Source organism: Chelonoidis abingdonii, chromosome 26 (assembly GCF_003597395.2).
Source record: "Chelonoidis abingdonii isolate Lonesome George chromosome 26, CheloAbing_2.0, whole genome shotgun sequence".
Taxonomy (NCBI): domain Eukaryota; kingdom Metazoa; phylum Chordata; order Testudines; family Testudinidae; genus Chelonoidis; species Chelonoidis abingdonii.
In genome coordinates, this window is record NC_133794.1 from 584,438 (window position 1) to 596,930 (window position 12,493).

General features: G+C 46.7%; 1 long non-coding RNA gene across 1 annotated transcript in view; it reads left to right on the plus strand.

The window, feature by feature from the left end:
- LOC142045973 (uncharacterized) overlaps positions 1-4,124 on the plus strand; it is an 11,171-nt gene extending 7,047 nt beyond the window's left edge. The window contains exons 2-3 of the long non-coding RNA XR_012654897.1: positions 174-239; positions 3,570-4,124. This is a non-coding gene — a long non-coding RNA (uncharacterized LOC142045973). The remainder of the gene's footprint in view (positions 1-173; positions 240-3,569) is intronic.
- Positions 4,125-12,493: the final 8,369 nt, after the last annotated feature.

Consider the following 12,493-nt stretch of genomic DNA (forward strand, 5'->3'; position numbering starts at 1 on the left):
GTAACTCCAATAAAAGTAAACCAATGGAGTCATTCCAAATTTACACCAGTGTAACTGAGATTAGGGTCAGACTCATACACAGGTGCTTAGACTCCTTTATTTAGTAATATCTCCCTGTGTTGTTTATTGCCATATCTTAGATTTTAAACAAGTTTTGTTCATCTTCTCTCAAGTGTTTTTCCTCCTTGGACTGTTCTGGTTTCTACCATCAATGAGTGCCCAGAGGACAAACAGAATTGGTAAGTTCTCAGGTTAGTGAAGCATAATGCCTTGTGTAACGTTTTTGTATCTGTAATAAGTGAGTCCCAAAAAGAGTGTCTGCAATGAAGCTAGTATTGGCTTGGCAGCTCTCAGCAGCATTATCTGGACTCTAATGTGGGGGTTCACGGCATCTGGGTCATTAGGAGTAGCGGAATGCCCAAAGGGGTGGGTACAGCTCAGGTTCTAAACAAGCCCTGAAGGGAAAACCCAGAATTTTGAGAAGAGGAAAGTTTGGGTGTCAGGGATAATTCCTCCTTCTCTGTGTTCATTTATTCATTCACTCCCTCTGTCACTCCTCAGGGTGTTCTAGTTTTCATCTGCTCACACTCTGTCCCATGGTGGACAAGAACCTCTTTCTGCTGCCATGTCCCACTGAGAGGTCTTTTAATAGTGTCACTAGGCCATACGGAAAAGCCAGAGGTGGGCCCAGAAAGCAATAGCTGGAGACTTACTCTACTGGACTGCAGTACCTGGAGGTCTGTCAGAAAGGAATGAGGCAGAATGAAGTAGCAGTAACTCTGGGTCCGTCCTTTTGGCAGCTTCCCCTTTAAGAAGCTGTTAGCATTACAGAATTGGAAATGAAAATGGAGATCACGATCAATTTCATGTAGAAACTAGAAGCACTGGGAAATCTACAAATGGAGCTAAATCCTGAGAGGCGCTGAGGACCATCAACCAGGGCTGGCCCTAGACCAAATGGTGCACCCTCCCAACCTCCATTTGTTAAACATTTAAATACCTTATTTTTTATTGTGTTTGTATCTCGTTTCATGACTTTGATGCATGATTTATCCTTGTCTCATATGACTAACTGGTGATACTAGGGTTCCGAGGCATCAGGTTTTTGACCAGAACACCCAGTCGAAAAGGGACTCTGGCAGCTCGGCACAGCAATTAAAAGTCCAGTCGGTGGCGCAGTGAGGCTAAGGCAGGCTCCCTGTCTGCCCTGGCTCTGCTCAGCTCCCCGGAAGCAGCCAGCACATCCGACCCATAGGTGCAGCAGCAATCAGTGAACTCCATGTTCTTCTGCTGCTCCCAGTGCCAGCTCCACAGTTCCCGTTGGCTTGGCACTGTGGCCGATGTGAGCTTTGAGGGCGGCGGTTGTGGGCATAGGTAGCATACAATGCGTAGGTCACCTGGCTATGCCTCTGCCTAGGGGCCGAACATGCCGGCCAGTTCTGGGAGCAGCATGGAGCCAGGGCAGGCAGGGAGCCTGCCTTAGCCCCACTGCATCACCCACCAGGAACAGCCTGAGGTAAGTGCCGCCCTGCGAGAGCCTCCACCTTGAACCCCCTTCAGCAGTTCGGAGCCCCCTCGTACTCCCTGAACCTATGGTTTCTGGCCCCACCCTGGAGCCCCACTCCCCAGCTGGAGCCTTCACCCCCTCCCACACCCAACACCACTGCCGGAGCCCAGTGAAAGTGAGTGAGGGTGGGGGAGAGCAACAGAGGGAGGGTGGCTGGAATGAGTGGGGTCAGGGCCTTGGGGAAGCAGTGAGGCCTTGGGAAAGGGGCGGGGCCAGGGTGTTTGGTTTTGTGCAATTAGAAAGATGCCAACTCTAGATGATTCCTTGCTCCTTGTATAGTCGCGAGGGCACGGCTGACAACGTTCTTAGAGGCTGGAGGAAAATGTAGTTCTCAGAAAACCTGGAAGGTTCCATGAGTTCCTGTAAAGGTTCAGAACATTCTAGGAGGCTGGTGAAAAATGAATCCACGTGTGGAATACCTGAAACATTTTACTGCAAACATTTGGGTTTCCCTTTTGTCGCTAACAACAAATACAGCACCCCAAGCCTGCCGCCGCACAAGCCTGGCACCCCAGGTAGTTACCAGGGTCACCTGCCCCTAAATCCAGCCCTGCCGACAGCTCCCATTGAGGCTAAGAATTATGGGCCTGATTCTCTTCTCACATACATCAATGTAAATCAGGAGAAATATACTGAAATCAATGGCAGTCATATGGTGTAAGGGACAGGAGAAGGAGGCTCAACATTTCACAATATCTCCCCTCACTGATTGTATTAAAGGGCCTGAAGCTGGACAGCCAGATTCTCAGCTAGTGGAAATTTGAGAAGCTGTATTACATTTGGCCTTAATTTTCTTTCCACTCCGGGCAGAGAGAGAGCTCTGAGAGTGAGGATAAAATGTTTATTGGGAGATATGATGTTTCTGGATCTCTTTATAAAGCACCCAGTGGGATGTCAGCTGGGGGTAGTGGGCAGAATCCTCATCTGTTGTAAATCAGCAAAGATTGTAGTCAGTGGTGCTACCCTGATTTACACTAGCTGAGGATCTGGCTCTATATAACTAAAAGGGAAATAAAGGAAATTTATTAAATAAAAGTTTTATTTAACTTTATAAACTGTAATTTTATTGATCTGTTTCTTGTGTGTGTTTAAGAAAAGTTTCTAGCTCTTGCTCTCTCTGTATATATATATTTAACAGGGGTGGTTGCAACAGGAGAAGGTGCCAGTGATAAGTTGACACAAAACCCCAAACCACACTTATGTGTTTAATGTTGTAACAGTACAAAAGGGTTTTATTATCACCTCAGCCCAATAGGCCCAAGGTGCCTACTCTTATCAACACAACAGACTAACGTTCTTTTCCCAGCACTGGGAAGGGTTGTAGGTTTTAATGGTTAGAGCACAAGAGACTGAGAGTCAGGAAACCTGGGTTCTATTCTTAGTTCTACTGCTGATTTGTGGGGTTACTTTGAACAAATCCTAACCCTCTTTGTGCCTTAGTTTCCCCCTCAGTGCAATGGGGACAGTAATATTGACCCATATCCTGGTGGGACTGAATTTATTTAATGTCTGTCTGTAAAGGGTTTTGAGCTTAGACAGGAGGTGCTAGGGACAGGCAAACAATTATTCTTACAGCTGAGGCCAAATCATTAAGTGAACATCTGGATCTGAAGTTTTTCTGTGTTTCCATGAGTGTTTGGATCCAGGATTCTGGTTCTGAACCATTATAGAGATCAGGAACAATCATGGAGTTCTGATCCAGATTGGAACATTCCCCGAAGTTGTATTTGGTTCCAAGGTCTCTGTTGGGTTCTAAGCTGTCTAAGTTGTGCTTTGTCATTATTTGAAATAATGTTTACTATTAATAAAAATTATTTTCATTTAGATTAAAAAATATAATGTGGAAAATTTCTAGCTGCATTAAGATTTTCAAGCTCCTTTTCTTTTTTACTGAGCCTTATTTTTTGGCCTGAACAAAGTTGATCCAGTCCCTTTTACTCTACCCACCACTTGACAGTATCTCTCTCCACTGCCAACGTTTTATTGCTATTTTCCCTTGCAGGCACATGTCAGACTGAGACTCTGGGAAGAGAATTCATCACCTCCTACATGGCAGACTTTGGGAACTCTAGTCAATTTGAAGTGCAAATTAGTGGCTACTTTGCCTTCGCATCAGCGTCTGTTTCCATCTCCAATTACACGGGTGATGGGGGAAGGTTTGAGGAGAAGATTATGGTAAATCAGGGAGAGATGGTGCAGGTCAGGTTACCAGACTCAGTGGGAATTAAGGGCGTTACCAAGTTCTCCAAGGTGGTCCTAGTCAAGGCTGATAAAGATATCTCAGTAGTGTCTGTCAGCAACAAACATGTGAGTCCTGAGACCACTGTGCTGTATCCTGTCTCCAGCTTGGGAAATGAACACTATATAGTGACTCCCTCCACACAATCTTTAGATAGTTACCCAGAGTTCTCTGTTATGACATACCAAGAGCCCAACTCCGTGGAGGTCCATGTGAAAGGCAAGTTACATTACCTAACACAGTTCTACTCCACTGGCAACAAACTGGGAATTAAGCTCCTCGCTTTTCAAGGCATCCAATTACAAGGCATAGCAGATCTGTCTGATACCAGAATTGTCTCAGAAAAGCCAGTGGCCATCTTGGTTGGCCAGGTGTGTTTTTGTAATAACACAAAATGCAACCATGTCTTTGAGCAGCTCCTATCAGTTTGCAGCTGGGGTACAACATACATCATTCCTCCCTTACCTGGCAGAAAGTAGATGAAATAGTCTATATCACTGCTTCCCAGAGCACAACTGTGTTGTATCAACTAGGGGAACAGCAAGAGACTGTTACTGTAGCAGAAGGCAGTGTACTCCAGCGTCCTCTCAAGCCCTCGATCCCAGTCTCCATCTCTGCTAATGTGGGTATCCTCTCATGCCTTCCTGATGAATGTTCCAGATGTTGCCAGTTACTGCCGGATGTATTGTATAAATGCCCAGGAGGGCTTCAAGAACTTTGCCTTGATGGTGGCCAATACATCAGAGACTGGTGCCATCATCCTAGACAATCAGCCTTTAAGTGATGTGATGTGGAACCAAGTCCCTGACACTGAGTACGTTTGGGGCATCTGTACACTTTGACCTACCATCAGCTCCCATGCTGTGGAACATCCCAACTCTCCATTTGTGCTCCTGAGTGCTGACACTGCTGCCATGGACAGCTATGGGATTCCGGGTTCCTGCAGGAAGAGTGAGTAGCATAGGTTTTAAATCGATTTTGACCACAGTTTGTGTCCATGCTGCAAAGAAAACAGCATTACAACTAGGGAAGCAACCATGCGCCTGGTGTAAAGTCTGTTGATTTTGATGGGGCTCCATTGAGTTACACCAGCTGAGAATTTGTCCCAACATGCCATCCTAGGCCACCCCTAGCCACAGTTGCTCAGGCTATATCCATACTACAGAAGCTACAGCAGCACAGCTACAGCGCTGCAGCCGTGCCTCTGTAGCACTGTAGTGTAGACACTTGGTACAGTGATGGAAGGGCTTTTTCTGTCACTATAGTTAATCCACCCCACCAAGAGATGGTATCTGACCTTGTAACTGCATGACCCACTACGATTCGAGCTAAGGTACGAGCTCCCATAGCTAGAAGCTGTAGCAGAACCAGACGCTGGGTGGACCAGCCCCTAGAGGACACATAACATGCACTGATCAATGAGATACACAAACAAAGCTTAAGCGAGAATTAACCAGGTGATGTGTGGACACACACCAGGCTTTTAGGTCCAAATGTATTGCTAACTGATTACAGACTCAGTTGAAAGTAGTCAGATAGATAGGGCTTAAGGGATCAATGGAGTTAAAGGGAGAGAACACCTGCCAGGTTTCAGTAGATCATCAACTTTGTATTGTGGTAGGAAGAAAGGACGGCCCTCGTGGCTAAAATGCTAGGCTAAGACTCAAGTGATCAAGCTTCCATTCCCAGCTCTGTCATAGAGTCCCTGTGTGTGTGTGGCGATAAGTGTGTTACTTAGGCCAAGATTTTCAAAATAGCCTTTTGATTTAACCTGAGACCTTGAAGGAGCCTGATTTTCAGAGAGTGAGTGTTGAGCACTTCTGAAAGTCAGGGCCCTTTTAAGATGTCTCAAGTCACAAGACAGTTTGGAAAAGCTTAGCCCTGCAGATGTTGACCTGATGTAATTTTCCTGCCTCTCTTTCTGTTGCTAGATGTTACCTTTAAATCCCAGACTGAGACTCTACAGATGAAAGAACAGTTGGAGATGTGCAAAGATGTCTTTCTGCAGGTATGTCGAAGGGGTTTATCCGGGCTTTGAGGGTTTTCATAAAGAGTACACAGAAAACTTTGAGCCTGAGGATTCTCAGCTTATCCAGGGTTTGCCACTGACTTCAGTGGGAGCAGAATCAGTCCAACACAAAGTGCTTTTAAAAACTCAACCGTATCATGCTTAGGTGTGTGAAGCCCCCACTGTACATCAGAATTCTGCAGCTAAGCACCAGCCAGAGATACAGGAAGTTAGAGTTTGGTTCCCATCTCTGCCCCAGACTCACTGTGTGACTTTGGGCAATTTGCTCAGTCACTCTGTGCATTGGTTCCCCATTTGTAGAAGGAGGATAATAATCCTTATAAACTCCTGTGAGGAAGGGAAGGGGAAATTCATTAATATGCATGAAAACTTCAATACTATGTGAAATGTCAGCCTGTCTGTGGGCTTCACCACACTGAGCCTTAACATGTGTTAATCTGTTGGCATTCCAGTGGGACAGCCAGCCAGCCATAGGTCAAAGCAAGATCATTCTGCGGAACCATTAACCTTAATTTTGGGTGGCGTTTCCATGCTTGCAGAAATAACCCATTTCCTCTGACTGCTCTGCAGGGCAGCAACAGTGAATTTTGCTCCTTCATGAATTCAGCCTTGGTGAATTTGGAAACCATGTGTGCAGAGGACAGAGCAATATCGCTGAAGGTCAGAGGTTCTGCCCCTACGTGTGTGGGCACTCTATGGGCAAATGCCCTGAGGACTGGAATAGCAGTCTCACTTTGGGGGGAATTGTGGCTGCTTTTCAGCAAAGGAGTGTGTGTGCGCATGTGCATGCTCTCTAGCTTCAGTGGCAGAGGATCTAGGTTCTGTCCCAGCTGATTCTAGGAAGATCGAAATTACTTCTGGGGGCAACACAGAGAGAACCTAGATGCCTGCTGATTTGCTGCAATGTTCTCTGGCACGTACACTGAAGGGACCAGGGATGACCAGTGAATGACACAGGGTGTTAGCCCTACCCTGGCTTCAGCTTACAATGGAGTCATGAGCAAACCTCAGCAAACTCACTTGCTCTGTAAAGGGCTCCCTCTTTGAGAATGGTGCAGTCCCTCTGAGTGGGGGAGATCACTATGAATCCATATGTCCCTAAGAGGGTCATTGTTCCCTGGGGAGTCTGAAGAATGTGGCTCATGAACCACTGAAATCCTCCCTCCTTCTCAGGGTGTTTCCTTTCCCAATCCCAGGAAGTTGCTCGCCCCTTTGGTTCCTTCCTGAATTGCTCCACCCTCAGTGCTGGTGGGAACAAGAGTGTCATAAACAGATAGTTAAGGGTTAAAGCCTCTTTTACCTGTAAAGGGTTAAGAAGCTCAGTGAACCTGGCTGACACCTGACCAGAGGACCAAAAAGGGGACAAGATACCTTCAAATCTTGGTGGAGGGAAGTCTTCATTTGTGCTCTTTGTTTTGGGTGTTGTTCACTCTTGAGACTAAGAGGGACCAGACATCCATCCAGGCTCTCCAAATCTTTCTGAATCAGTCTCTCACGTTTCAAACTTGTAAGTATAGTCAGGCAAGGCGTGTTAATCTTAATTTTGTTTTCTCAACTTGTAAATGTTTCTTTTTGCTGAGAGGATTTTACCTCTGTTTGCATGTAACTTTTGAACTTAAGGCTAGAGAGGGTTCCTCTGGGCTATAGGAATCTGATTTACCTGTAAAGTATTTTCCATCCTGACTTTACATAGATGATTTTTTTTACTTTTCTTTCTAATTAAAAGCTTTCTTTTTAAGAACCGGATTGCATTTTTTCCTTGTTTTTAAGATCCAAGGAGATTGGATCTGAACTCACCAGGGATTGGTTGGGGGAAAGGATGGGCAGGGGATGGTTAATTTCTCCCCTTGCTTTTTAAGATCCAGTGGCTTTGGATCTGTGTTCACCAGGGAATTGGTGAAGTCTTCTCAAGGCAACCCAGGGAGTGGGAAAGTTTTGGGGGGACAGAAAGGCTTCAGGACACTAAAATTTCCTGATGGTGCAGAGTTACCAGATCTCCCCCCAAGCTAGTAACAAGCTTAGAAGTGTCCATGCAGGTCCCACCATGCTACCTAAAGTTCAAAGTGGGGAAGGAACCTTGACATTGGTGAAGCAGTGGTGTGGGATTTTTTAGGAACCAAAGCAGTTTATGTTTTTTTTTCTCTCCTTTTCATCTGCCTGGGAAAGCAGCCTGAAGGCAGAGGTGCTTAAGTTTTTTAACATAGGGTCTTTTTAAAGAGGATGCTCAGGCTGTGAGCAAGCAGCGCAGCAAAAGAAAGTTAACAAGCTGAATTGTTTTCTTTCTTTCTACCTCTCGGGTTATAGCAGTTTAGGAAGTCTCTGTTTTAACCAAGCAGCCCTGAGTCTGAGTGCATCCCAGTTTGAGTGGCTGCAGAGGGGTGTGGCCAGCACAAGAAAGCAGGAAAATGAGTACCAGTGGAAGCACTAACAAAACTAGCAGCTGGCTAGGCTGGAAGCAACAGAGAAAGACATACGAACATAAGAGACAGATGCGAACTAAAAACTATTAGAAATAGCCAGAGAAGAGGCTGCCCACAAAGAGCTATGGAGGTGAGAGACAAAGAGAATGGAGTGGCGAGAGAAAAAGAGATGAGTGAAACAAAAAGAGATGTCGCAGATGAAACAAAAAGAAGAGAAAGAGAAGAGAAAGCCAAAGAGGCTGACCACTGGAAAGCTATGGAGATGAAACAAAAAGAGGATCGATCCAGGAGGAGGCCCACCAGCAGGCCCTGGAATTAGCAAGGCTAAGCCAGCAGGTACCAGCCAACCCTAACAACCCTTCTTCAGGTACTGTTTCTCATCCCATAAATTCCCACCTACAAGGCTGGTGACGAATTGAGGCCCATTCTTAAAAAAAATTTTGAAAGGACCTGCCATGGGTACAGTTATCCCTACAGCAGTACATGATTAGAGGCTGAGGGGCCACAGCTCAGTGGACCCTTAGCAGAGTGGCGGCTGAAATGCCTAAAGGAACACATGAACAAATTATAACATTTTTCAAACCAAGGCCAGAATCAGAATGGGCGGGCTAATACCTGAGCATGCCCGTTGGCGGTTCAGGGCCTAAGGTGGAAACCAGCATGTGTCATTTACCAAACATGCCTACCAACATTGGAAGAATTGGGAGTGCCTGGATATCAGGAAGCAAGTGCCTAAAATCTCTGTAAGAGCTGTCCTTCCAATGGCAAAAATGGAGCGTTCTTAGATGCATTTCCTGAGGAAATTGAAAGGTACATCCTAGATGGGAAACCCAAACTGTAAATCGAGGCAGGGGAGATTGGAGCCAGATGGGTGGAAATGGCAGAAAGAAAAAAACTACTAGCAAGGTAGCGAAAAATCAGAGGGGGCAAACCGAAAATAAAACCCTTCACCGGGGGGCAACCAGAACCCCACCTACAACCCAAGGAAGCCTCAGGACACCCTGTTGTCCCACCTCACCAGTCTCCAGCAACCCACCTCGGGCCCAGTGACCAGTTCAGCTGGGCGATGTTTTAGATGTAATGAACTGGGCACATATAAAGGCCACTGCCAAGAACCCCCGAACCGATTACAGTTCTTACACCACAATCACTCCAAAGATCCCCAGGCCCAGATTGCCTCTCAAATACCTTCGGAGCGAAGGGAAACTTGAGAGTGGGGTGGAAAGAAGGTTATCGCATGGAGAGACACGGCGGCACAAGTGTCAGCTATCCACCCAATCCTAAGTGGACCCCAAATTCATACCCAGAAGCCCAATACAATTTTACCCATTCATTGTCAAAATCCTGTAAACTTGCCTACAGCTGAGTTGCCTGTCCCAGTACAAGGGCTGGTCTAGGAATGTGGACTTTTTTGCAGTACTATGACAATTATCCCATCCCCATTGCTACTGGCAGGAAGACTTGGCCAACATATGAGACTGGCCAAGGAGGGTGGGAATGTCACACGCAGCTAGGCCAGCAAGCTGTCCACATCATCCCTGTTCGCTGAAGCCGTCCACAAGGGCCCATCTGTTGTTACAAAGGACACCAGACAGAGTGGTGAACCGGATTCCCCTGCCCAATGACTGCAACAGCCATAGTGCATCAGTCCAGAACCGGAACTGGAAAAGCAACCAGCACCAGAACGTTGCTAGCACTGAATGCCAGTGCTGCAAACCCATCTGACAAAACTTCCAACGCCAGAGGGCACCAGCGGGCCTGAACTGGCAGAAGCAGGCATGACAACCCCAACCCAAGAGGCTCAGCCAGAGCCTAAATTCACATAGTTGCACCTGCGGAAGAAAGCGCGTTCACAATCAACAAAACAACCCATCACCACATCACTTCCTCAGGACCAAGCCCAAGTCCACAATCTAAGGAGGAACTGATGTCTCCAGCCTCGAGGGAATACAGTTCCAGGCTGAGTAGGAAGCAGATGACAGCCTTCAGAAGCTTGGGCAGCGGCCCGGAGCCACCCCACCACCTCTCAGCCTCTTCTAACCGATCCCGTGTTTGTTGTAGAACAAGGACTTTATACAAGGAGACTCTTTCTGGTGGACACCAGGAAAACTGGCGTCCTCAAGACAGTTGCGTAGTTTCCATTAAGTACCGGGTTAAAGCTCTTGGAGTTTTTAGCTCTGATCATCCAGTGGCCAGCTGGGGTGAATAAGAACCACAAGACTGATTGGGGAAGTCCTTCCACTGGGAGGGTGATATGCGGCAAGAATGTTGCCAAGTATGTCCGGTTTGTGAGGTATGCAAGAGTGGAAAAGCCGCAAGACCAGGGTCATAGCCCCACTCTCCATCCACTCCCCATAAATTGAGCTCCCATTTCAGCAAGTAGCTGTGGTTTTCTGGCGTCCTTTCCCAAAAAAGCCCCCAGAGGAAAGTAGTTACATACGACTTTTCATGACTTTGCACCTGAAGGCCGGAAGCATTACTCTAAGCAACACCAGGGCTAAAAAACTGTGTGCCCAGGCCTTAGCAGACATTTTGCCAGGGTAGGGGTTGGCCCTCCGACATCCTTTACAGATTCGCGAACTAATTTCCTGGCAGGGACCATTTGAATCTTTGGGAAGCTCATGGGGTGAAATCACTTAGTTTGCCACCCATTACCACCATCAATACCAATGTCCGGTGCATGAGGTTTAATGGAACTTGGGGCCCTGATACGTTAAAATTCTTAAAAACACTCCAGTGATTGGACCTAGTGTTTGCAGCCTTTGGCTTTTAGTCTATGTACGGCATGTAAACGCAATCCCAAGATTCTTTAGATTATCACCATATAACGACATTGTATGGCCATAGTATAGGGAAGCCATCAATTAGCCTTGAAACAGGCTGAAAGCAGCAAGGAGGAGTTTACGGCTTCTCCAGGAACTAAACAAATTCATAGAAGAATTGTAAGCAACCTACAAAGCACCCTCCGACACTCTTTAGCCCTTGCTAAAGAAAACCTAAAGGATGCTCAGGAAGAGCAAAAGGCCTGGTATGATAAACATACCAGAGAGCATTCCTTCAAAGTAGGGGGCCAGGTTATGGTCTTGAAGGCGCAACAGGCCCATAAGATGGAAGGATCATGGGAAGGGCCATTCAAGGTCCAAGAGCGCCTGAGAGCTGTTAACTATCTCATAGCATTCCCCACCTCAACCCTAAAGCCTGAAGTGTACCATGTTAATTCTCTCAAGCCCTTTTATTCCAGAGTCTTAAACGTTTGTCAGTTTACAATCCAGGGAGGAGATGATGCTGAGTGGCCTGAAGGTGTCTACTACGATGGAAAAAGTGACAGTGGCGTGGAAGAGGTGAACTTCTCCACAACCTGGAACGTCTGCAGTGACAGCAGATAAAGGAGCTATGCACTAGCTTTGCACCAATGTTCTCAGCCACCCCGGGGTGGACCGAACGGGCATACCACTCCATTGACACAGGTAATGCTCACCCAATTAGAACCCCACCCTACCGGGTGTCTCCTCATGCCCAAGCTGCTATAGAACGGGAGATCCAAAGCATGCAACAGATGGGTATTATCCGCCCCTCTAACAGTGCATGGGCATCTCCAGTGGTTCTAGTTCCCAAACCTGATGGGGAAATACCCTTTTGAGTGGACTACCATAAGCTAAATGCTGTAACTTGTCCCAACAACTATCCAATGCCACGCACCGATAAGCTATTGGAGAAATTGGGACATGCCCCATTCATCTCTACAATAGACTTAACCAAGGGGTACTGGCAAGTACTGCTAGATGAACCTGCCAAAGACAGGTCGGCCTTCATCACCCATACCGGGGTCTATGAATTTAATATGTTTCCTTTCAGGTTGCGAAATGCACCCACCACCTTCCAAAGACTTGTAGATGGTCTCCTAGAAGGATTGGGAGAATATGCAGTTGCCTACCTCGATGATGTGGCCATTTTTTTGATTCATGGACAGAACACCTGGAACACCTGGAAAAAGTCTTTGAGCGCATCAGGCAGTCAGGACTAACTGTTAAGGCTAAAAAGTGTCAAATAGGCCAAAACAGAGTGACTTACCTTGTACATCAGGTGGGTCAAGGAACAATAAACCCCCTACAGGCCAAGGTGGATGCTATCCAAAAGTGGCCTGTCCCAAAGTCAAAGAAACAGGTCCAATCCTTCTTAGGCTTGGCCGGATATTACAGGCGATTTGTTCCACACTACAACCAAATCGCTGCCCCACT